Here is a 21,573-nt window from a genome sequence, read left to right as displayed (position 1 = left end):
GGGCAGGAGGGAGGCCTGGACACCAGGACAGCAGGGGAGGCGGCATTCTATTTTTATTTCAGATGTTTCCTTCTCACTTCAGGCTGTGCTGACCCAGAGGAGACCCCATGGTCTGAGCTGTGCAGGGGAGCCTCTGGGGAGGGAACGTGGCCGGCGGTGGGGGGCAGGGGACAGGAATGGGAGTGTGTTCTGGGGGCTGGTCCCTCCTGGCTGGGCTGAGGTCATCTTGCTCCATCTTGGTGGCGTCCCCAAGCCCAGGGAGCAGGCCCTGCCCGGGCGGCAGCTCTGGGTCAAGCTGCGATCCGGCCTGGGTTCTGCAGCCCCGTCCTCTGGCAGCAGTTTGTGGAAGCCCCCTGGGGTGTCCTGAGCACGGGCTCTGGCCTGGCCCCGCACAAGTGACCACTGGCCCCCGTGAGGAAGAGGGAGAGGCACTGAGGTCACCTGTGCTGCATGGCCTCCCCGACCCCAGCCAGGGACCCACGGTCAGGGACCCTCTGCTTTCCTCCCAGGGGCTTCCCCACCCCTCCCATGAACCTGCACCCCGGCCTCTGTCCTCCGACCTGGGCCAGCAGCGTCTACGCGCCCCACATCCGCACCTGCTCTGGCTGCCCTGCTTCCTCTGGCCTCTCCCATCACCCACTCCCCCAATCCTGGGTGCATCAGCCCAACATCCTAAGAATTCCTCTGACTAATCATTGTTAGATCAAGTGTCCCTTGTTCAAAAGTCCTCAATGGCATCCCCCAGCCTGCGGAAAAACCAAGCCCCAGCCTGGCCAGTGCTGGGGACGAGCTCACCCCACAGTCCCCGCAAGGCCTTCAAGCCCCGTCTCCAGCTCGAGTGCACACTCAGCTCCAGGCACTCCCTGCCCGCCACGCTGCACGCGGCCTGTGCTCAGCCCTCGGCATAGCCGCGCCCCCCAGGAAGCTGCCCAGAGCCCCCACCTCCCTCCAGAGGTGCATGTGGCCTTCGACCCCGAGACGTGGCTCATGGCTTGTCCCTAGTGGGGTGGGCCCCGAGGGCAGGACCAGTGTCCAGAACTGGACTTGCTCACGGACCGCACGGGGCTTGCGGAAGAGAGGAAAGTGCTGGCGTGTGTGCACCAGGCACTCTCAGACCAGCCACACGTGGGCACATGGGGGCAGACGCACAGAGCACACAAACGCCACACGGACACACATGCAAGGTGCAAGCCAAGGCTCCTGGGAGCCGTCAACACGAAACGGCCCTGGACGTGCTTTGAAGGAGGCAAGACAGGTCATTTCCAGAGAGCTGCGGTCACTGCAGCTCAACTCCAGCAGACAGGGTGACCGAGGTTTTAAAGCGGGCAGCAAAAGGGGGCTGTGGGGAAGTGATGCAAGGGGTGCCCGGAAAGGGGCTGGGGGAAATGGGGATCCCAGAGGGTGGGTGGGTGGTGGGAACGCTGTCCCGGTTTGTTGGCGTGGCTGGGACCAAGCATCTCAACAGCATTTTCAGCACAGGGTGGCGTCACCTTTGGGGACGCTCGCAGCTTCTGCTGGCCAAAGCCAGGCTGACGTTTGTGAAAGTCCCTCAGCCCGGTGTTTGGCGAGTCCTCGGTGTGGGGCGAGAATCCACAGTTCATAACTCACGGGCGCATGCACACGGGAGAACTGTCCGCACCCCGGCCCGGCGTGGCTGCTCTGTGGCCCCGGCTGCGTGGCTGGGCTCCCAGGCCGGCAGCGCCAACAGCACCGACCCTCTGAATTCTCACGCTGGGACTGGGCACCGGGCAGGGACAGAGCTCAGGGGCCATTTGCCCCCCAACGCCACAGCTAAAGGGGGTGTTTTCTTTGATCGTTTGGTTTGTACTTTTTCATTTTTAAAAGATAAAATTTATTTTGGAATATTTTCAGGTTTCAGAAAGGCTGCAGCGTTGCAAAGCGCAGAGAGTCCCGCGTCCCCTCACTCAGGGTCGGCTTCCCCGACGCCACCACCCCCGTCGCCATGGCGCCTTTGTCCACCCCAGCTGCAGCCCAGGCGCCCTCGATTTCATCAGTTTCCCCATCGGTGGCCTCTGCTCCAGGTCCCCCCAGGGCCACAGTGCTTAGAGCCGTCACGTCTCCTTGGCTCTTTCGGTCTGTGACAAGTTCTCAGACTTGCCCTGTTTCCGTGGCCTGGGCAGTTTTGGGGAGCTCTGAGCAGTGTTTTGGGGAGACCCTCGGCCCAGGCCCCACTCCCGGGGTGTGGGGGTGTGGGGGGCTGACCCTCGGCTCCGGGAGGGGAGAGTCGCACACACGGCTTGGACCTCCTCCGCACGGAAGGGCTCCCCTGCGTTCGCCTGTTCTTCGTGGTGCTGCGGGCAGCCGGCTCCGGCCCCGGCCCCTTCCCCAGGCCCACTGTCCTGGCCACCGTGTGTCCTTCCTGCACTTCTGGGTGCCCATGTTGCCTTTCCTGCCCCAGCCTCTGCCGCTCCTCCGGGGAGCCCTGCTCCCTGCTCCTTTTCCCGGTGCTCCTGCCCGTGACCTGCTGACCTGTTTGCTGACTCCCTCCCAGAACACAGGGGCTTTGCCTGGCTCTCCCGGCCTCACTCCCCTGCTGCGGTGGGCTCCTCGTGTCCTGTGCCGCTGCCCAGCCAGTGAGTGGGTGAAGGAACAGGTGAGGCCGCAGGCGGGCACTGCACAGGGCTGGGGCCTCTCCACACCCACCCAGGGCCCCCCAGAAGACCTCTGGTGGGAGAGGAGATGCCTACACCCCTTTGGGGCAGGACAAAGCCCCATCTCCCAGGCCTCGGGGGGCCACAGCCACCTCCTTTTTCTCCCCTTCCCACCAGGAGGTGGACTGGGTGACCATGGGCAGGCACCTCTCCTCGCCTCTGTCCCTGCGGGGAGACTCCTGGCACACAGTAGGTGCCCAGCAAACACGGCCTGTCTCTGCCTTCCTCCCAGGGCCAGCCTGACCAACAGGCTGACAGGCCTTGGTGCCTCTCCTCCCATCCCAGCCTGTGGGTCCTCGAGGGGATGTCGGGAGAGCCAGGGGTCCCTCCCCCTGCTGTGGCTGTCTGCCCAGCCATCGCCACCCTCTGCAATGTGAGCCCTTGGAGGCCGTGGGCCCTGGGGACCGGCTGTCCCTTCAGCCGGGACGCCCTGCTGGATGCTGACTGGCTGCCCGGAGCCTGGGATGGAATTACAGCCAGGCCGGCACCCGCGAGGGGCATCAATGTGTCCCTAGGCTTGGCCAGCTGACTCGAGGGCACCTGCCGTGTGCTCAGGGCTGGGGGAAGGACAGGCTGTGGGGGCCCCATGTGTGGCGGGGCTCAGGGCCACCGGGATGAGGGCAGAGGGGCTGTAAGGCGGCCAAGGCAGCAGGGCCAGGGCCGGGACCCAGGGAGGCAGCCAGAGGTCAGACCCTAAAGGGACTTGGGCCGGCCCCGGGTGCTGGGTGGTAAAGCAGGCAGGAGCTCAGGTTAGCCTGGGACAGCTGAGACCCAGAGCTGGTCCCCCCGGGGCTGTGGAAGGCTGGGGGGGCCCTGGGGAGAGGGCTGGTGGGGGAACCGGGCTCTCTCCCGACATTGCCAGGAGGACCCTCCCAGGGTCCGTGGTCAGGCCAAGCTGTTCACAGGCCCTCAGAGGAGAGGCCCCGGCTCTGCTCACAGCCCCAGGCCTGCTTGGGCTGGGCCCCGCCTGCCTCCCGGCTCCCGAGCTGGGCCTGGCCATGGCAGCTGGCACCGAGGGCTGCCCTGTCCTCTGCCTCCTCCCCACCGCTGCCCCTCTGTGCCGGCCCAGCTCCTGCTTTCTGCCTGTGCCCTGCTGCACAGCTCCTCTGGTCTCAGGCCCCCGGCACCTCCGCCCCCACCCTACACAGCAGGTGTGGCCTGGCCTCTGTGGGCAGGTCTGGAAAGCGGAGTCCTGGTGCCCCGGCCGGGAGCGGTGGAGGGAGCCAGGGCTCAGGAAGGAAGGGGGCTGGCAGTTGGCAGCGGGGTTTGGAAGGACGACTGGGGGTGAGTGAGCTCTTGGAATGGAGGCGGGTCGACAGTTGGCCGTGGCAGCTGGAGCGGCAGTTGGGGCTTGGCAGGGGCGCAGGCCCGGCGGACAGTGGGGTGGGGCAGCCGTGGGCTTGGCAGGTAGCCCCTGGCCCCAGAGCAGCTCTGGAAGGTGGTCTCGGGGAGGCCTGGACAGGAAGGCAGGGCCAGCTGGCACTGGACCCGGGCGAGCCATGCCCAGGAGGCCCACCTTGCTGCAGCCTCAGTGAGCAACTCCCCCACCCACGGAGGGGTCCCTGCTGCAGCCCAGGGCCAGCCTCCAGTCCCCCGGCAGGACCCGGGATGACGCGTGGTGGGCGGCTCCCTGGACAGCCCCAGCATCTTCAGGCCAGCAGGGGCCTCTCTCCCGCCCCCGCCCTGCCCTCTTCCTCGCCCTGACTGGGCTTCCAGCAGCGTCCTGGAGAGGGCAGGGACAGGTTCTGGGCAGTTCCCTGGGAGGGGGCAGGACTCCCAGGGCTGTTGCCATGGGGACGACTGAGCAACACCACTGGCTGGTGAATAAACAGGCAGGTTCCCTGACCAGTGACTGAGACAAAGACAACCACAGAAAACCCACTGGGGGTGGACGAGGAAATGCTGCCTTGGGGAAGATAGGGGGGTGGTGAGGCCCTGGCAACCGTGGGGGGCTGCCCAGGGTGACACTAGGAGAGAAAATATGAAGGGAGGCTTGTTGTTCCTCCATAATTTTCCTTCCCAAATCTCCTCCCAGGCGCAGACCTGTGAGGAGAGGCAGTCCCTGCTCTCAGGTGGTGCCAGCACCCGGCACGGTCCCCTGCCAGCCCCACTGCCCCTGTGAGGGTGGAGGGCAGCTGGCCAGCGCCAGTCCAAGTGGTGTCATCACAGGGGTCCTGTGGGCACAGGTGTGCAGAGGCTGTGAGTGCAAGGCTGTGCCAGGACCCTTTTGGGGGCCCCACCAGCCACAGGGCTGTCTGTGGTTCGAGCACTTTGTCCCACGTCCCTGGGTTCAGGGGCATGTTCTGAGGGCTGCCATCGCGAGAACACCTGCAGACCCGACCGGCCTCTGCACCGTGGTCTGGGCCCGTGGCCCCCAGGCCTGTTGCTACTCATCCCCTCGCAGCCTCAGGGGCCCCTGCGCAGGCTCCAGACGCGCTTACCCGGTAGCTGGGTGGGGGGTTCTGGAACGTCTGCAGCATGCAGCAAGGACAACTGTGCCCTGGCTTTCACCTGTCTTGTGCACCCACTTAAGGACCAAGTCCAGTTCATCACGGTGCCCTCAGGCCCCCGGCCCCCCAGCTGCCCCCAGACACCCATTGGCTTCCCCCCGGCCTTGGGTGCTGAGATGCTCAAATCCGAGTGCTGCTGCGGCCAACCCCACATGCCTGTCCTCTCCTGTCCCCAGAGCTGTCTCCTGGCCAGTTTTCAGGGGGCAGATCCCTCTGGAGGTCTGTGGCCAGGTCTCAGGGGCGAGGTGCAGCATGTGTCACCTGCACGGTGGTCCAGGGAACCCCAGAGGAGGAAAGGCGTCACGGCCCAGCCTGGCGCCTGCCCGCCTTGAGGACAACCTAGCAGCAGCTGAGCAGATGCTGAGCACCGAGGAAGGGGCTTCCTGGCACCACGTGGCCAACCTCCCCCATCAGGGACACATCAAGGTGGCCGTGGGGGGGGCCAGCTATGTGACCCTTCTCCTTACCCCCGGTTCTCCTGAGAGGCCATAGCTGCTGCTGTTTTCTTGTTTTTAAGAGGTAAAGGTGTTTATTAGCTCTCAAAACGATATGGTGTAGAGGGACAGTGGGCTTTGGGCATGGCTCAATCGGGGTGCCATCTCTGTTGCTTGGGGATTGTTCTTGGTTCTGCCTGTTTCAGGCGTCGGCTTCACCTCCAGGTGATTGACCTGTTGGTTCTTGGAGAGAGAAGACGGGGTGTTGGTCCCCAGTCACTGGCAGGGCTGCTGGGGTGGCGGGTGGGGGCAGGACTCTCTCTGAGGAAGGAGAGTGGACGGGCTCCACAGGAGGTCCCTGGGGCAGGCGTCAGGGCTCTGGTTCTCCCGGGTTTGGGTGGGCGGCCACGAGTCTCCTGTCTCTCTAGGTCTCCTCTCTCTGAGGGCTGCAGTTGAGCTCCAGGCAGGCAGGCGTGGGGGGCACCCCTGCAGACAGTGCCCTCTGTCCCCTGAAAGGGAGAAGGCATGTGGCCAGCCACACCCTCCTGGAAGCCTAGAGACTGCCGCTTCTTGCTTCTCGGGTGGCTGTGCTCAGCCCCTACCTCCGCAAGGCCAGGGAGGTTAGTCGTTTCAGACCAGGGGATGTGACCAAGAGGGTTCTCCAGAAGAGAGGCTGGAGACGGGGGCTCCTGGGCTGGCACTGCCAGCCCACGGGGCTGGTAAGGGGATGGGGCGGGTGTCTGCACAGCCATTTCCAGGCGCCAGCCAGCAGCAAGGGAGTGTCCGAGGCTTTCATCGCTGGCTGCCAGACCTCGCGGCTCACCCTTGCTCACTCAGGGAGAATTCCCCCCAGCCTGCCCTCCCACTGCCTCCGTGAATGCCTCCTTACACAGCCTGAGACAGCATCCAAAGCGGCCCGCCGCCTCCCACCTCCCGAGGAATGCCGGCGCTGGGCCCGCGGGGAGGCCCTTCCCATTGGTTGGCCCCGCCGAGCTTGACTCCCTTGCGCGGCCGGCCGGCCACAGGCTCACCTCCCTTCCCGCCACCGCGCTCGGGGAGAGGAAACGAGGTGGCCTTTACCCCCGCGCTGGCCAGCCAGGAACGCGGATCCGCGCTTCTAATTCCACCCGCCCGCGAGCTCGAGGGCAGCGGAGGCGAGAGGGGCGCCGGGGCACCTGGGCGTCGCCGCACCGCCCGGGGCAGGGCTGGGGAGACTCGTCCCGGGCAGCGCGAGTCGCGACTGCAGGCGGGGTGCCCGGGCAGGGCCCGGCCGCTCGTCTCCTGCCCCCTCCCGGCCCTGAGGCCCCACGGGGCAGACGACTCCACAGGAAGGGCCGATGGGCGGCAGCCGGCGCTCCTCGTTGGCCAAACCCGAGCCCGGGAGGCAGGCACCGCCACGTGGCCCGCGCCCCAAGGTGCGCCTGTCCCCGGAGCGCCAAGATCCCCCGGTGCTGGGGCGCGCGGTGCCCAGGCCTCCCACAGCCCGCGCCCGGGACGTCCTGGGAGCGCCTTTTCACTGCATGGCTAGCGGCCCGCGGAGCCACCTGGGCGATGGGGAGTCGCGAAGTTTGCGAGACGCGCGCGGCGATGGCGCGTCGGGGCGCAGGGACAGCCGTGTGACCGGGGACCAGCGCGCCCCCGAGGAACAGGCGTGCGGGCAGCGCCGGGGCGCGAGGTCGGGAAGGGCGGGCGCGCCCTCGCCCAGCTCGCCCTCCTGTCCGGGCGGTCTCGGGCTGCTCGACACCCGCAGGGAAGGGGCACGCGGGCCACGGGACCCCGCGCGCGCCGCCCCAGCCCCGCGCCGGCCCAGGGGAGGGGGCTTCCCACAATGCCCAGCGAGCTCCAGCCCGCGCTTCCGCTGTCCGGCCGCCCACGGGGGGGCCCGGGGGGAACCGAGTCCCCGCGGCCCCCGCGACCCCGCGGCGCGGAGCCGGCCGGGCCGGGGGCGGGGCGGGCGGCGGGGCTGGCGTGGGCGGGGCCCGGGCGGTGGCCGCGGCCGGGGCGCGGCGCGGCCAATCAGCAGCGGCCGGGCGCGCGCCGGGGGGCGGGGTCAGGGTCCGCGGGCGGGGCGCGCGCGCGGGCGGCGGGGGCCGCGGGGTTGGAGCGGGCGCGGGGGCGCGCGCCGGCCTGACGGACGGACGGACGGACCGACGGACGGCCGAGCGGCCGAGGCGAGCGCGCACTCGGACGCGCCCGGACGCAGCTCGCCCGGCGGCGGCGGCGATCACCGGCCGGTCCGGCAGCCGCGGCGCCCGCCCTCGCCCGCGCCCCATGGGGTCACAGGTAAGCGGCGCCGGCTCATTGTCCGCGCGGCTGGCCGGCGCGTCGTGGCGGGGCCGGGCCGGGCAGCTCGGGGCCCGGCCGCTCCGAGCCGAGGCGCGCCCCCGCCCCGCCGCCCGCCACGCCCCGCCCCGCGGGGGCGCCCTCCCGGTGGCGACCGGCGCGCCCGCCGCAGCTCCGAGGCGGCGGGGACCCCGGCTGAGCGCCCTGGTCCCCGGGCCCCGCGGCGTGGGCGGGGCGGGCGGCGGGGACCCCGCGGGGCCGCACGCGGAGGCGGCGGCGGTGGCGGCGGCGGGGCTGCCCGTCCTCGGCCCCCCGCACCTCCCGCCGCCACCGCCGCCGCCCGGTGCCTCCGCGTCACCTCCGAAAGGGGAATTTTCCAGCTGGTAATTTCTGCTGCGTCAACGCTGGCCCCGGGAGGCAGCCCCGGGGCGTCCCCGCGCCCCCCGCCCGCGCGCCCCGCGCCCCCCGCCGCGCTGCCAAGCCGCACCCGGACCCGCCCGCGCCGAGTTTGCCAAGAGTCGGAACTGCGGGAGGTGGCGCGGCAGGTCTGCGCCCCGCGGGCCTGGAGGGTCATTGTCCCTCCTGGGGGCCGGACGCGGGCGCCAGCCCGGTCTCCATCTTAGTCGCCGCTGGGCCCGGCGCGGGGCCTCGGGGCGCGGCGCGAGGGGCGCGCGGGGCGGCCGGGGCGCGCGGAGCGAGCGGGGTCCCTGCGCGCCCGTCTTTGTTTCTCCGTAAATAGACATGTCAGTGGCACCGGGCAGCGCGAGCCGGCGTCTGACAGCTCCATCCCGGCGGCAAATGCGGAATTTTCTGCGCCGGGGGAGGGCTCCGGCTAGTTGAGGGTCTCCCTGCCCGGCTGACAAATTCACTGTTTGTGGGTTTAGCGAACCGCACACAATAGGGCTGGACCACGCAACCTGGGTACAAACCCAGTGGGGCGAAGAACAGATACGTTCTGACACCAGAGAAATACAAACAAAAGAAAGTTTGACTGAGATTCGAAGTGAATTTCCTCCGCTTTCCGTGCTGCAATCTCAGCGACGCCTTTGGCGCGGTGACGGTGACAAGATTGTTATCAGCATTGTTTAAAGAAAAGCTAATTAGGAGACGTGTTTAGCAGAGGGCCTGGCGTAGACACCTGTGCACCGCGCTCATTAATTGTATCCGTGGTAGAATCTTTCCAGGCGGGTTTATCATCAGAGCTGACGCCCGTGTGGTGACGACTTGTGGCTACGTCTCTGGTTGGCCCTCACGCCGTGCGAGGCGACACTTCCACTCTACGGGGGTGGAAAATAGCTCGTTCATCTAAAGGAAATTTATAGAAGGGCTTTTCACAGGAATAATGAAGCAAACAATAGTATTTTAGCGTAGCAGAGCCCTTCCACGTGGTGTATTTTATGATAGTAGCAGGTATTTTGAACTGAAAAGTTCGGGGCACCAGAGCCGCCTCTTTGCAGAAAGGGCAAGCCGCCGGGGGCAGGACTTAGGCAGAAGTCGCAGCAATGGAAGTAGGAACTTAAACACCGTGACCCCTAAAGAGCTAGTCATTATTTTCATATCCTTTGCGGAAGGGAAGAGGGGTGGGAAGTTATTATAGGATTCCTTTTTAGAGTGGTAGCATGCACTCACTTTGAGGAGTTTAGAAATCCAAAATTTAGTCTTGTCTTCAGGCCAGCCTGGGGACAACATTTAATAAAGCCTCTCACCGACTTATCCTGGATGTAAGGATTTTGTTCTGCTTAGGTAATTTCTGTTCAGGTTTCGCTGTTTTGTATGTGAAAACAAGTTCCTGTGCTCAGACCTCAGCTCCACTCCTCTCTCTGACGGCAGGACCGCTGGACTGTCGTCCCCAGAGGCGCCAGCCCCGGGGAGGTGCCAGGCCAGGCTGACCTGTTGCTCCCCCAGCAGTTTCCCAGGTCCCTTGGCCACACGGTAGCACAGAGGTCAGGTCGACACCGTGCAGCGGTGAAACTGCTCCAGGATTTAGGAAAAACACCCTCCAGTGTGGACACTGTCACTGTTGGAGGATGTATTATGTACACACGCTGTTCCACCGAATTAGATTTTAAGAGTGAACTTTCCAACATTGTCCTTATGTGGGGCTTTTCAAATTAAGGAAAATTGGGCCACTTTGTCCCTGTGGTCCGTGTTTCTGGGACAGTTGTACGACTCTCTTGCTCTGTTCTCCATCAGAGGTCTTAGACCAGCCTCCAGGAGCTGAGGAGACCCATTTAGTGCACGGTGTTTAGGAAGCGCCACAAGCCTGAGAACTTGCGCTAATTCCTCACGTTGCTGTTACTTTCTGTGCTCAGGCGCCCTCCCGCCAGCCGCTGCGCAACAGAAGCCGGAGTTCCAGAAACATCGCTCCTTCCCAGCCCCACACCTGAGTCACCGCATCTGCCGTGGTGGCCCCTGTTCTGGGGCTTTGTGTCCTTGCCCAAGTCATGTTCTGTCAAAAATGTAGACTTTTCCTTGTGATCTGATTTAACATATTTTACCTTAAAATAATTTTAGTATTGGTAGATTGTTAAGAATTCCCCTGTGTCTTTTCTGGTGTTTCTACAGGATTAAAAAAAAATTCCCTTGTGAATCTGTCCCCTCTCCTGGGAAAAAAAAAAAAAATTCTTGTTGCTACAAGTTTGCTTGAATGACCTGACTCCTAAGAATAAATGGGCGATTAAAAATTTCTGTTAAGGCCACAAGACTTACTTAAGTCTGTGAAATACGGTTGTCTTGTCCTAATCACGGTCCTCCTGTCCTCTCTTGTGGCTCTGGCTTTGGTAGGGCTAGTTCTGGCCATGAACTTGGACGACGCTGGGGTCTTAGGCCAGGGGGTCCGAGGGGTTTTCTCCTCTCCACCATTCTCTCTTGTACGCTGCGTGTCTTGCACATACAGAAGCCGGCTTGGGATTCTGGTTTGCTGGAGATGACAGAATGTGCCCCTGTGGTATTATTCGTAGATGGAAAACAGAAAGAACCTTTTCTGACAAACTAAAAAGTTATTCTGTTAAAGGATAAAACCAAACAAAACCAGTAAAATTTTGTCCTAGCTATGATTTATGCAAAGTTTTCTGTTGAATAGCTAAATATCAACAGTGCCATTTAACTCTAATTTTGATTAAAAAATTGCTACCCTAGGTATTTTAGAATGGAAAGTTGAGAAACAGTATATTTTTCAAAAGCGTTTACAGAGCTTTTGTGTTTTGATATGTGTTCCGCGTCCAATCGGAGACATTCTGGGGGTTCTCACTGATGGCAGTTCTTTGGCATTTTGAGGGCCTGCTATGGACCAGCCCGGAGGGCAGGTTGAGCGGCTGGTGGCCTGTTGGGATGGGCTGGGAATCACACAGGCAGCTCTGATGTGAGCCGATGTGGTGACAAAGGCTGGTGAGAACTCGGAGGAGGACAGTGTAGACGGCTGCAGGGGGGGCGTTTGAGTCTCTAAGGATGACTTGAGGGACAGCGTGGCCACTCAGAGACCCTGCTGCCCAGCACTGGCCCACAGTGGCCTCGCCTCTGTGCAGGGAGTTCCATTCTAACTTCTGTCTTCCAGAGAGTGGCCCGCTGGTGAGAGGGCAGGGCCGGGGGCCGAGGTGGCTTTGGGGAACTGATGGGCAGCGGGGCAGGCAGGGGCCGGATCACAGTTTCAGTCTACACCTTGCGAAGCCTTTGTTTCAGCCACACAATCCTTCCTGGGTCCACGGAAGCCGAGCTCTTCCTGGCCCCAGGTGTCAGCAGGTATCGGAGGTCCTCTTGCTTCCCCTCTTGGCCAGGTGGCCTCTCTGACTTACTAATGGCCCAGTCATCGCCAAGCGCCCACAAAATAAAAAAGATCCACCTGTGTGAATGCTTGATTTAAAAAAATGTCTTCATTTATATAAACCTGGACAGCAGTGCTGCCTGCACGGGATACAGACACTTTTGTTTCTAAGACATTTTGTTTGCCTCATCCCGCCATCTCCTCGCAGCTACTCTGCAGAAAATGAGGCCTCTTGGACGTGACAGAAAGTCTTCCCCTTCGCTGCCCTGCCGTGCGCACGCGTGGCCCTGCGTGTGCTCCTCTCTACGGTGACGTGGAGGAAGGTGCCCCTGCGTCGTGGGCTACACAGACAGGGCTTGAGAACTGCAGGTCGTACGAGCTGCCCTGGGAAGGGTGGGCACACCTGGGTGGTGCAGCCCATGGACTTTGGGGACGTCACCTTCCTAGTGTCTGTCTCTTGGCAAACAGTGGGTTTGACCTGTGACCTTCAGTTCCTTCCACTCTTAATGCCCAGCTCTACGTATCTGCCGCAGCCTGGAGAGCCCAGCAGTGATTTTTCCTTGGGCAGAACACGAGGTCTGTCCCAGACTAAGCATTTACCTGCTGCAGTGTTGGTTCACTGTTTTACTGCCTGACTCGCCTGAGCTCACCCACTGAAAGTTGCGGAGATTAGGTGCTTTGCTGAGTTGGGAAGACACTCGAAGGCCTGGCTGTCGGTGTCTGGGTTGTGGAGGGCACGTCCTAAACACGTGTCATCCACCCATCGGCCGCGGCAGCCCACCTGGCGTAGGTGGAGGCGGGTGGGGGTGTTCTGGTTGCAGGGCCAGCGTGTGCAGTGACAGAACCAGAGAGCAGGACTGCTTATCTGCACCCAGGGCCGCCTGGGCAGAACGGGGTCACCTGGCCTGGGGGGCACCAGGGCAAGGGAGGGGCAGTGAGGGGCAGGGATGCGGTGGCTGGGAGGACTGAGTTGTCCTGCAGGCCCCGAGATGGCAGGAGAAAGGAGGGTGGTCGAGGAGCAGTGCTGTGTGGTGTGACGAGACAGCACCGCCAACGTCAGGCTTATCAGATACACGCCTGGAATGGGCTGTGAAGAGAACACCGTTCACAGTCTTTCTTGTCTGGTGCAGCCCTGTTTGGGTCTTAAAATAGGTTTGTTTTGTGTTCTCATCTCGTCCCATCTAAAGTATTGAAGATTGTGAATGGCAGTATCCTTTTATTTAGGAGGTTCAAAGCCAGCTTAGGAATTTCTTAAAGAAGCAGAAATTACTCAGCTTCGCTCAGAGGTAGGGAGTGAGCTGGCTAAAGAAGGTAGCGGTTTGCTCAGGTGGGACTGGCCGCTCTGCCGGTTCTTCATCATCGGTCCCGGTGGGGTCTGCAGACCCCGGAGGACCAGTGTTTCCCGGGCTTCGGGGGCACCTGCCCGGGCCCTTGCAGATCAGAGATGCTCAACTTCTAGGGTGGTCACGATGCTTAGACTGGACGTGTGTTTGGTGATCACGCATTCAACGAAAGCGTGTGCTTTGGCTTGAGACTCTGTCCTGAGCCTCCCTCTGCAGCCAGAATGCCCACTTTTCAGATGTCATTTGCTCAGTCACATTAGTCCTGGCGGGAGCTCCTTGGTGGGCATCTCCTCTTACAAACCAGTGCGGACCACACATACGTCACCTTCCGGGCATCACCTTCCGAGGGGGCTGAGGTCAGGGCAGGCGTCGGGACAAGGAAAAGGAATTGGAAGATGCAGGAATGGGGAAAATCGTCCTGGGGCGTGCGGTGGAGGACGCAGGGGTACCAGGATCCAGACTATGGATTCTAACCCTAACCTCAGCGCCGCTCCCGCAGGGTTTCACGCTGGCAGACCGGGCTGCGTTCCGCCCTGGGCGCCCGCGGGGCGCTGGGTGCTGCTCTGCTTCTCCCAGACAGCAGCCGTTGAGTTGAGGTGCATCCTCCTGTGGACTCACCTTCAAATTGGGCGTCGGGAGGGCAAGGAAGCTGTTATGCCTGCGGTGGCCGGTCGGGGACCCTGTGAAATGTAACGGTCCTCCTGCCTTCTTTGCGTCTCAGGGCAGTCCCCAGAGCTTTCTGCAAATTCGCATTTGGGGCCAGCGTCACACACAGAAAGGTCAGGCTCCACCGATAAATGTTTTGGGTGTTACTTCAGGGCACGCAGGTCAGAAAGGCTGGGCCTGGGCTCTCCCATCCTCTCCCCGCTCTCCCGGCTCCCCAGCCCCACCAGGCTCTTTGTGTACAGCTTTGCTGGCGGGTGCTGTAAGTGTAGTTAGAGTTTTCTCCTGTTTAGTGTGTGTATCAGTTCCACTTAACGCTTTCGTCTGTTTCTAAAATGTCAATAGTAAGAATTCACTATTGAGCAAAAGTACAGATGGTAATTTTTCCTGTAAAAACCTTTTACGAGAGAGAGTTAAAGGTGTAAGTTCCAGGCTGGGCGTGGTGTGCGGCCTGTGGGCCCAGCCACTCAGAATGGAGGGGTCACTGGAGCCCGGGAGCTGGAGGCTGCAGTGAGCGGTGATGACACCCCTGTGCTCCAGGTGGGGCGAGAGACAAGACCCGGCCTCAAAAAAGAAAAAAGCAAAGTGTGAGTCCTTGCAGTACCCTGCACACCTAGATTTTCCTGGGTGGTAGGTGCTGACGCTGAGCTCAGGAATTTGAGGCTGCAGCGAGCTGTGATGACATCACTACACTCCGGCATGGGCGACGGAGCAAGACCTTGTCTGAGAAGAAAATATACATATAAACAAGGAACTTGGTTTGCGAGGGAAAGAGGAGTCCGAGCAAACAGCCGAGAGCCTGGTCAGCGAGTACAACCACACACGGCGCGACATCGGGGGCCAGGTTTTCTGTTCTCGTTTCTCCCATTAATTTCTTACCAACTTCTAACACCCACATAAACAACATTTTTAATGCTCCTCCAGTTGGTTTTTTTTCAGTTTTAATACTTTGTAGTTTTCTCAGCCATTTTCCAGTTGTCAGGCGTTTGGGTTGTTTCTTACATCCATAGAATGCTCGGAACATCTCAGAGCAATTTAACTTTTTGGGTTGTTTCCTTGAGGTAGAGTCTTTAAAGTGGAATTAGTGGGTCCAAGATGTGCACACACCTGCAGGCTCTGAGCCTCCTGCACCCCGGCCGTCTGTAGGGATTTGTGACTGTATGTTCACTTTTGCCAGCTTCACATATTTTTCTTTGAAATCTTTTCTCGGAGTCAGTACATTTCACTTTGTTTCTTTTAGGCTCTGCCCAGAAACCTTTACATTTTTTGTGTGAGATGGGGTCTCACTGTGCTGCCCAGGTTGGTCTCAAAGTCCTGGGCTCAATGGATCCTCCTGCCTGGGCCTCCCAAGTGGCTGGGCCTGCAGGCATGGGTGCCACCACGCCTGGCCAGACCTTTGAAGTTTTCACATTAAGTTAAGCCAAACTCGCAGTCACGGGATTAACTTGACTTTAAAAGAAGAGAGGAGATAGGGTTTGCCCAGCACCTGCCGGCCAAGACCACGCCGTGCGCCCATCGGCCTCGGGCATCCCCGCATCCTCCCCGCCCCACCGGCTGGGCAGGTTTGCTCAGGGAGGGCGTGAAGGTGAAGCCCAGGCCCTGTGCTGGGCTCTGTGGCTCCCGGTCCGAACAGAGGGGCTGCGTGGGAGTGTTTGCTGGATCCCACGACACAGTTCCGGAAGCTTGGGCTGCGGCCGGGTGGTTGGCTCCTTCAGCCCCCGCCCAGCCCGCATTTTGATGCCCGTTTCAGTCAAACCCTCCCTGACGTCCTCCAGTGCGCTGTGACCACCTGGTAAGGCAGACCTGGAGACCCCCGAGCACCCCCGTGGCCCCCCAAGGCTCGAGCCGAGCACCTTTCCCTGTGCGACCCCTGACACTTGGCCTCCGTCGGCCGGTTCCAGCTCTTCCCCTGGACTCACGGAGTTTTATGTCTGAAAGGGCCCTTGGAACCTGTCCCTGGGAGGTGGGAAGGGTGGCCCTGCCCTGGAGCCCCGAGCCCAGGCCCTGCCCAGGGAGGAAGAGCCCCCCGCCCCCTGCCCGCCCCAGCGAGCCCTTCCCCCCGACAGCCAGGCCTGTCCCAGCCACCCTGAAGCCGGGCGCTCTGTGGCCTCTGCTTCTCAGTCCCCGCCTGGGGCAGCACCGGGCCCCCCACAGGCAGGGGCGGCAGAAGGACGGCTCAAGCGGCCACTGTGGGGACGAGGGACCCCTGGCCGGCCCGTCGCCAAGGCCTCCACATGCTCATCAGCCCGTGTTGTTGATGCCACATGCACTGTGGAAACTGAGGACACGTCAAAGGAAGCCAAGCGGTGACAACTCGACGTGTCTGTGTGACATGATCACTGTGCGCTACGCGTGTGGTTTCCCTGCTCACGACAGCTGTCCGATCGCAGCATCCGAGGAGGCCGCTCTGCAGGGCCGGCCCCACCGGCACTGGGACTGGAAACAGCGTCGGGCCGGGGTCGGGCGCCGGGGCCAGGACGTCCCTCCCCCCGGCCTCAGGCAGACGGGCGGCCGTCCTCGTCGTCAAGGATACTTCTAAGTACTCGTACGAGAAAAGTAACTGGGATTCTGTCATATTGCTCGATATAAACAAGTGTGGCAAAATGTTAAATAGTGCGTCTGGGTGAGGAGCGTGGCGAAGCTGCATTATTCTGACAACTTTTCCATAGTTTGGAAAGTTTCCAAATAAAAAGTGAAGAAGAAAAGATCCCATCATTTCCCCTGAGTGTCTCCTTTATTTTAAGCAGGAATCACGGCTTTCTTACCGGGGCTCTGTTCTTTCCTTGGTGGCAGGGAGCTCAAGTGTTTCAAGTTAAATTTCAAGTCGCAGTATACCCCAGATCTGTAGTAAAATTTATAGACAAAGTTTTCTTGCTCTGTTAAGCTGGTCATGTTTCTTGCTAAGAGAATTACAATTTTTAAGCAGTTGGTGTGCGGCTCGTTTCCCAGGCTGCTGCGACAAGGTCTGCAGTCCGGCAGCTCAGGCAGCAGCAGCTTATCCGCTCCCAGCCGTGGTGGCCGGAAGTCTGAGATCACCGTGTGGGCGGCCGCGCGCCCCGGGGGCTCCAGGGGAGGGTCCTTCCTCTCTTCTCCAGCTCCTGGGGCTCCGGCAATCTCTGCCTGTGGCCGTGTGGCCTTCTCTTCCTCCGTCTTCATATTGTCTATTTTCTGTGCGTCTCTGTGTCCAGGTCTGCCTCTCCCTGCCCCCGATTGTTTAGAGACAGGGTCTCGCTCTGTGGCCCGGGCTGGACTGCAGTGACGTCATCACAGCTCACTGCAGCCTTGAACTCCTGGGCCCAAGCATCCTCCTGCCTCGGCCTCCCGGGGCGCTGGGACGACAGGCGTGCGCCACTGTGCGCGGCCATGATTTCCCCATTTCATGAGGACGCTGGTCGTGGAGGGTTAGCACCCAGCCTGTTGAGCTCATCTTGGTGAAATCTGCTGAGACCTTATTTCCAAATAAGGTTGTGTTCACGGGCACTGGAAGTTGGGGCCTCAACACACCTCTCGGGGACACAGGTCACACGCAGCAGTGGCCGCTCTGCTCCTCGATGCCAGTTGCAGCCGACGCGGAACCTCAGCCGCACGTCTGGGGGACCCCGGGCACGTGCCGCTCCACCGGACCCTCACCACACCCGGTGGCCTCACTGTCCACCTCCTGGTCCACGACCCAGGGCCGGGTTTGCCGTCTGTCTTACTACCATTTATTCTACCATCTCTCGGCACTTAGTGCGAGACATTTTTGAAACGTCTTCCCATTTCTTGAGTTAAAAATGTAAGATTTTGGTATTGCAGGTTTAATGTGAAAAGGGTTGAGTGTAGCTGTTGAGCCTGTCCAGCATCGAGACGTGGTCCCTGGGCTGACGGGCTCCCGGGCCTAGCGCAGTGTGTGTTGTCAGAGTAAGGACAGAGGGGCTCTTCCCCCAGGGCATCCTGGAGGGCTTCCTGGAGGAGGAGGCTGCGTTGGCAACTGGGAAGGGGCTCCGTGTCCCTGGTGTAATCCATGGCATAATTTGCCTTTGTGGGTCTGGCCTGTTCACGGGTATTGCTAGATGCTCATCCGTAACCTAAGCCAGCTAATAGGAGTTTAGCTGCCCATTAAAATCATGTGACTTAAAGATGAAAGAAAGATCTAGAAGCCAGACTCCAGCCTGGAAGGAGGCACGGCATAAAGAGCGGCCTCTTCCCCTTTCTCCCACCCCACGAAACAGGGAAATTCCCCTGAACTGACTTCCCAGCAGCCAGAGAAGAAGCTGGGAGTTCCTGGGGCGCCGCCCCGTCTGGCCTCGCCGCCGCCCCTCGGGGAGGTTTTCCCGGCGTCTGCCTGGGCTGGTCCTTCTCTGAGGTCTTGTCCCCAGGGTCCTGGGTCCCTCTGCCCTGTGCCAGAGCCCGGAGGAGGGTGGCCGGGACCCCCTGCCGGTGGCCGCCCAGGTGGCCTGCGCCTCCCTGGCAAGGGGGCTTCCTTCCTCAACCACTCTGAGGCCCAGCAGCCCCTCGGCCGAGCGGGCGCACGGCTGGAGGGAGGTCTGCGGTGCGGCCCCTCACCCGTCTCACCCGGGCCCTTCCTCCCCTGCGGCTCCCGTCCCCAGGGTCTCCACCGCCCCTTCTGCCACTTCCTGCTCACTCTCTTGCCAGACTGTCCTCGAGGAGCTGCTCTGGCTGCCGCTGTTCCCACTGTCTTGCTGTGACCCAGCCATCCTGTGGCTCAGGCTCAGAGTAGCCACCGCGACTCCGCCAGGCTCTGGGCTGCCTGGCCTCCGCCGGGGGTTCTTGTGCCCCAAGTGATGTCAAACGGCCGCAGTCCTCAGACCACTTGGTGGTCCTGCACCTTGGGGGGTCAGTGGGAAGGCTGGGCTGGGCTGGGAGGGGGTCCCGGGCTTTCTCTCTCCACATGGCTGGGTGGAGGCTCGGGCCGGGGCTTGGCCCGGTCAGCTGGGGGGGCCGCTCGGGGCTGTGAATCCCGGGCCGGCTCCTTGGGGCCTTCCGAGGTCAGCTGTGACCCTGAGCATGTGCGGGTCTGGGCCCCTCCCTGTGTCCCTCCCGGCCTGTCTTGGCAGGTTGGGGGTGGTGACGCTGTCCTGAGGACACAGGGCAGGAGGGGCAGGAGGGGTGTCTGGGCGGTGCCCCCGGCAGAGGGAGGTGGGCCCGGGCAGGTTCCTCCGCGGAGCCGGGATGGGGTGAGGGAACTGAGGAGGGGCCAGGCTGGGCCGGGCACAGGCTGCCGAGGGGCCGCCGGGGGCGTCACCCAGAGGTTGCACTTCAGGCCACGCGGCGCAGTGTGGCAGGACCGAGCCCTCCAGCGCCAGAGCCCGCTCTGCTCACCAGGGAAAGCCCGGGCAGCGCTGCCGTCTCGCCGTCTGGGGGCCTCTGTCAGCGTTTCTTTCCAGCCAGGAGCTCACTTTTAAATTTAAAATGCAGCCACGAACACTGATAATACGACGTTTGTAAAAATCGCAGGGAAGTCACGTCTGAACGGGTGCAGGAGGGCTGCGTGGGGCTGGCCGGCCGGGGTCGCCGTGTGTGGCCGGGCAGCATTTTGTCTGGGACCGTCCCCTTGTGTTTATTGTTCACCTGCTGACGCACACGTGCGTTGTTTCCGAAATCTGACCGTTTCAGTGACACTGCCGCGAACACCTACGTGGGACTCTCTGTGTGGACGTGTTTTCGTTCTCCGGGCAGGTACCTCGCCTGGAAGTGCAGGTCACACGGTGCTCGTTTCACTTGTAAAGATTCCGCCAAACCGTTTGCCAACGTGGAAGACGCCAGCGGTGTGTCCCGCCCGCAGGGCATGAGGTCCTGGTGGCTCTGGCCTCGCTGACACCGGTGTGCCTGTTCCTCTCACGTGGCCTTTCCCGTGGGCGCAGTGGTGTCTCCTCGCGGCTTTCCTGTGATGACCATGAGCAGCCGTCCCTGGTTGGCCATCGATGTGTTGTGAGGCGTCTGGTCGACATGTTTGCCCACTAACAAAATTTTACCAAAATAATTATGAAGAGCAGTTTTTATTTTTATTTATTTATTTATTTATTTATTTTTTGAGACAGAGTCTCGCTCTGTTGCCCAGGCTAGAGTGAGTGCCGTGGCGTCAGCCTAGCTCACAGCAACCTCAAACTCCTGAGCTCAAGCGATCCTCCTGTCTCAGCCTCCCGAGTAGTTGGGACTACAGGCATGCACCACCATGCCCGGCTAATTTTTTCTATATATATTTTTAGCTGTCCATATAATTTCTTTCTATTTTTAGTAGAGACGGGTCTCGCTCTTGCTCAGGCTGGTCTCGAACTCCTGAGCTCAAACGATCCACCCACCTCGGCCTCCCAGAGTGCTAGGATTACAGGCGTGAGCCACCGCGCCCGGCCAAGAGCAGTTTTTAGAGCAGTTTGAGGATCGAGTTAAACTTGGGCTGGGCAGACGTCCGTGGCCACCTCTCCTCTCCCGGGAACCTCCTGGCAGTGGCGATCGGGTTCAGACAGTTTGGTTCTGAAGCTGAACCACTTTAAAGTACTGATTTGTCTGTTAGATCAGTGGTCCCAACGTTTTTGGCACCAGGGACCGGTGTCATGGGGAGGGGACACAGGGGGTGGGCGGGGGAGGTGGAGCTCGGCGGTGACGCGCGGCCCTGTTTCCCTAACAGGCCACGGACTGGTACTGGGGCCCAGGGCTTGGGGACCGCAGCGTTACATTTTAAGCAACATTATAAATGAAATGTTTAAGCCTAACCAAAACGCAGAATGTTTAAGTCGGAGGTAAAAGTGAGATGAGGTTTGAACGTGGTGAAACAGTTTGAGCTCTGGCCGCACAGACTGATGGTGTTTGGGGACGGCAGACACACGGTCTGAATTACACCCGCTCTTTCACGTTCTTATTAGAGCAAATAGCCCTCCTGGTAGAGCTCCTTGGGCACAAAGGGACAAAATAACCCCATCCTGCTCCCTAAATCAATGCTTTGAACACACAGTGCAGCAAATGAAATATATTCCTAGCAGCCGTCAGATTTCATGGTTCTTGTGTGTTTTCGGATGTGGTGGTTGATTTGGACTTTACCCAGCAAGCGTCAAGGGCTGCGTGGGAGAGCTGGGTGGGCAGGGAGTGCAGCCTCTGTCTGTAGTTGTCAGAACAGCTTCATGGTTGAGATCCCCGTCCCTGCAGGTACCGGGGGAGAAAGCTCTCGGGACGTGCACCGCTGCTTCCACGGTGACTCCGGGGATGCAGCCACCGAGGGCTGGGTGCCGTTGACGTGGCTGGTTTGATAAAGGCAGCTCATTCCTCTTCCCTTCACTGTCACCTGACGTGACGGCCCATCCCAGAGGGCAGGGACTGGGAGCCGGATGTTGGAGCTTCGGGCTTGCGGGTGGTTTATTCTGTTGGCGACACCGCAGCACAACCTGGACCCCTGGGCCGAGCAGGGCTGGCTGAGGGTGCCCCGTCCGTCTGTGAGGGCCACCTGGGCTTCGCAGCCATCGCAACCTGGGCTCCAGAGGCACCGGCTTTTTGTTTTTGTTTTTTTGAGACAGGGTCTTGCTCTGTCACCTGGGCTGGGGTGCGGTGGCATCGTCACAGCTCACTGCAACCTCTAACTACTGGGCTCAAGCAATCCTCCCGCCTCAGCCTCCGGAGTATCTGGGACTACAGGTGCCACCACGCCCGGCTAATTTTTCTGTTTTTCATAAAAATGAGGTTGCGATCTTGCTCAGGCTGGTCTCGAACTCCTGACTTCAAGCGATCCTCCCAGACTGCTGGGATCACAGGTGTGAGCCACTGCGCCCTACCCAGATGCCCTAGTTTTGAGGCCATCAGTTTCCTTAGCCTGCAGCTGGGGACGGCTGTTGGGATTTGGAAAGGCCCGGAAAAGCGCGAGGCATTCGGCACACTGCTGGCCCAGACAGGGCGCCTGGTGGCCTGGACGTTGTGCCG

At 61.2% G+C, this 21,573-nt stretch overlaps 1 protein-coding gene across 1 annotated transcript in view; it reads left to right on the top strand.

Annotated features, from left to right (window-relative positions):
• The first annotated feature begins 7,885 nt into the window (after positions 1-7,885).
• The window catches only part of ZBTB46 (zinc finger and BTB domain containing 46), a 46,646-nt gene continuing 32,958 nt past the window's right edge, over positions 7,886-21,573 (top strand). The window contains exon 1 of the mRNA XM_069495492.1: positions 7,886-7,899. The gene's annotated coding sequence lies outside the window, so the exon portion shown is untranslated. The remainder of the gene's footprint in view (positions 7,900-21,573) is intronic.

The sequence above is a fragment of the Eulemur rufifrons genome, chromosome 20 (assembly GCF_041146395.1).
Source record: "Eulemur rufifrons isolate Redbay chromosome 20, OSU_ERuf_1, whole genome shotgun sequence".
Lineage (NCBI taxonomy): Eukaryota > Metazoa > Chordata > Mammalia > Primates > Lemuridae > Eulemur > Eulemur rufifrons.
Note: the sequence above shows the minus strand (reverse complement) of the source record. Positions and strands in the feature narration are given on the sequence as shown.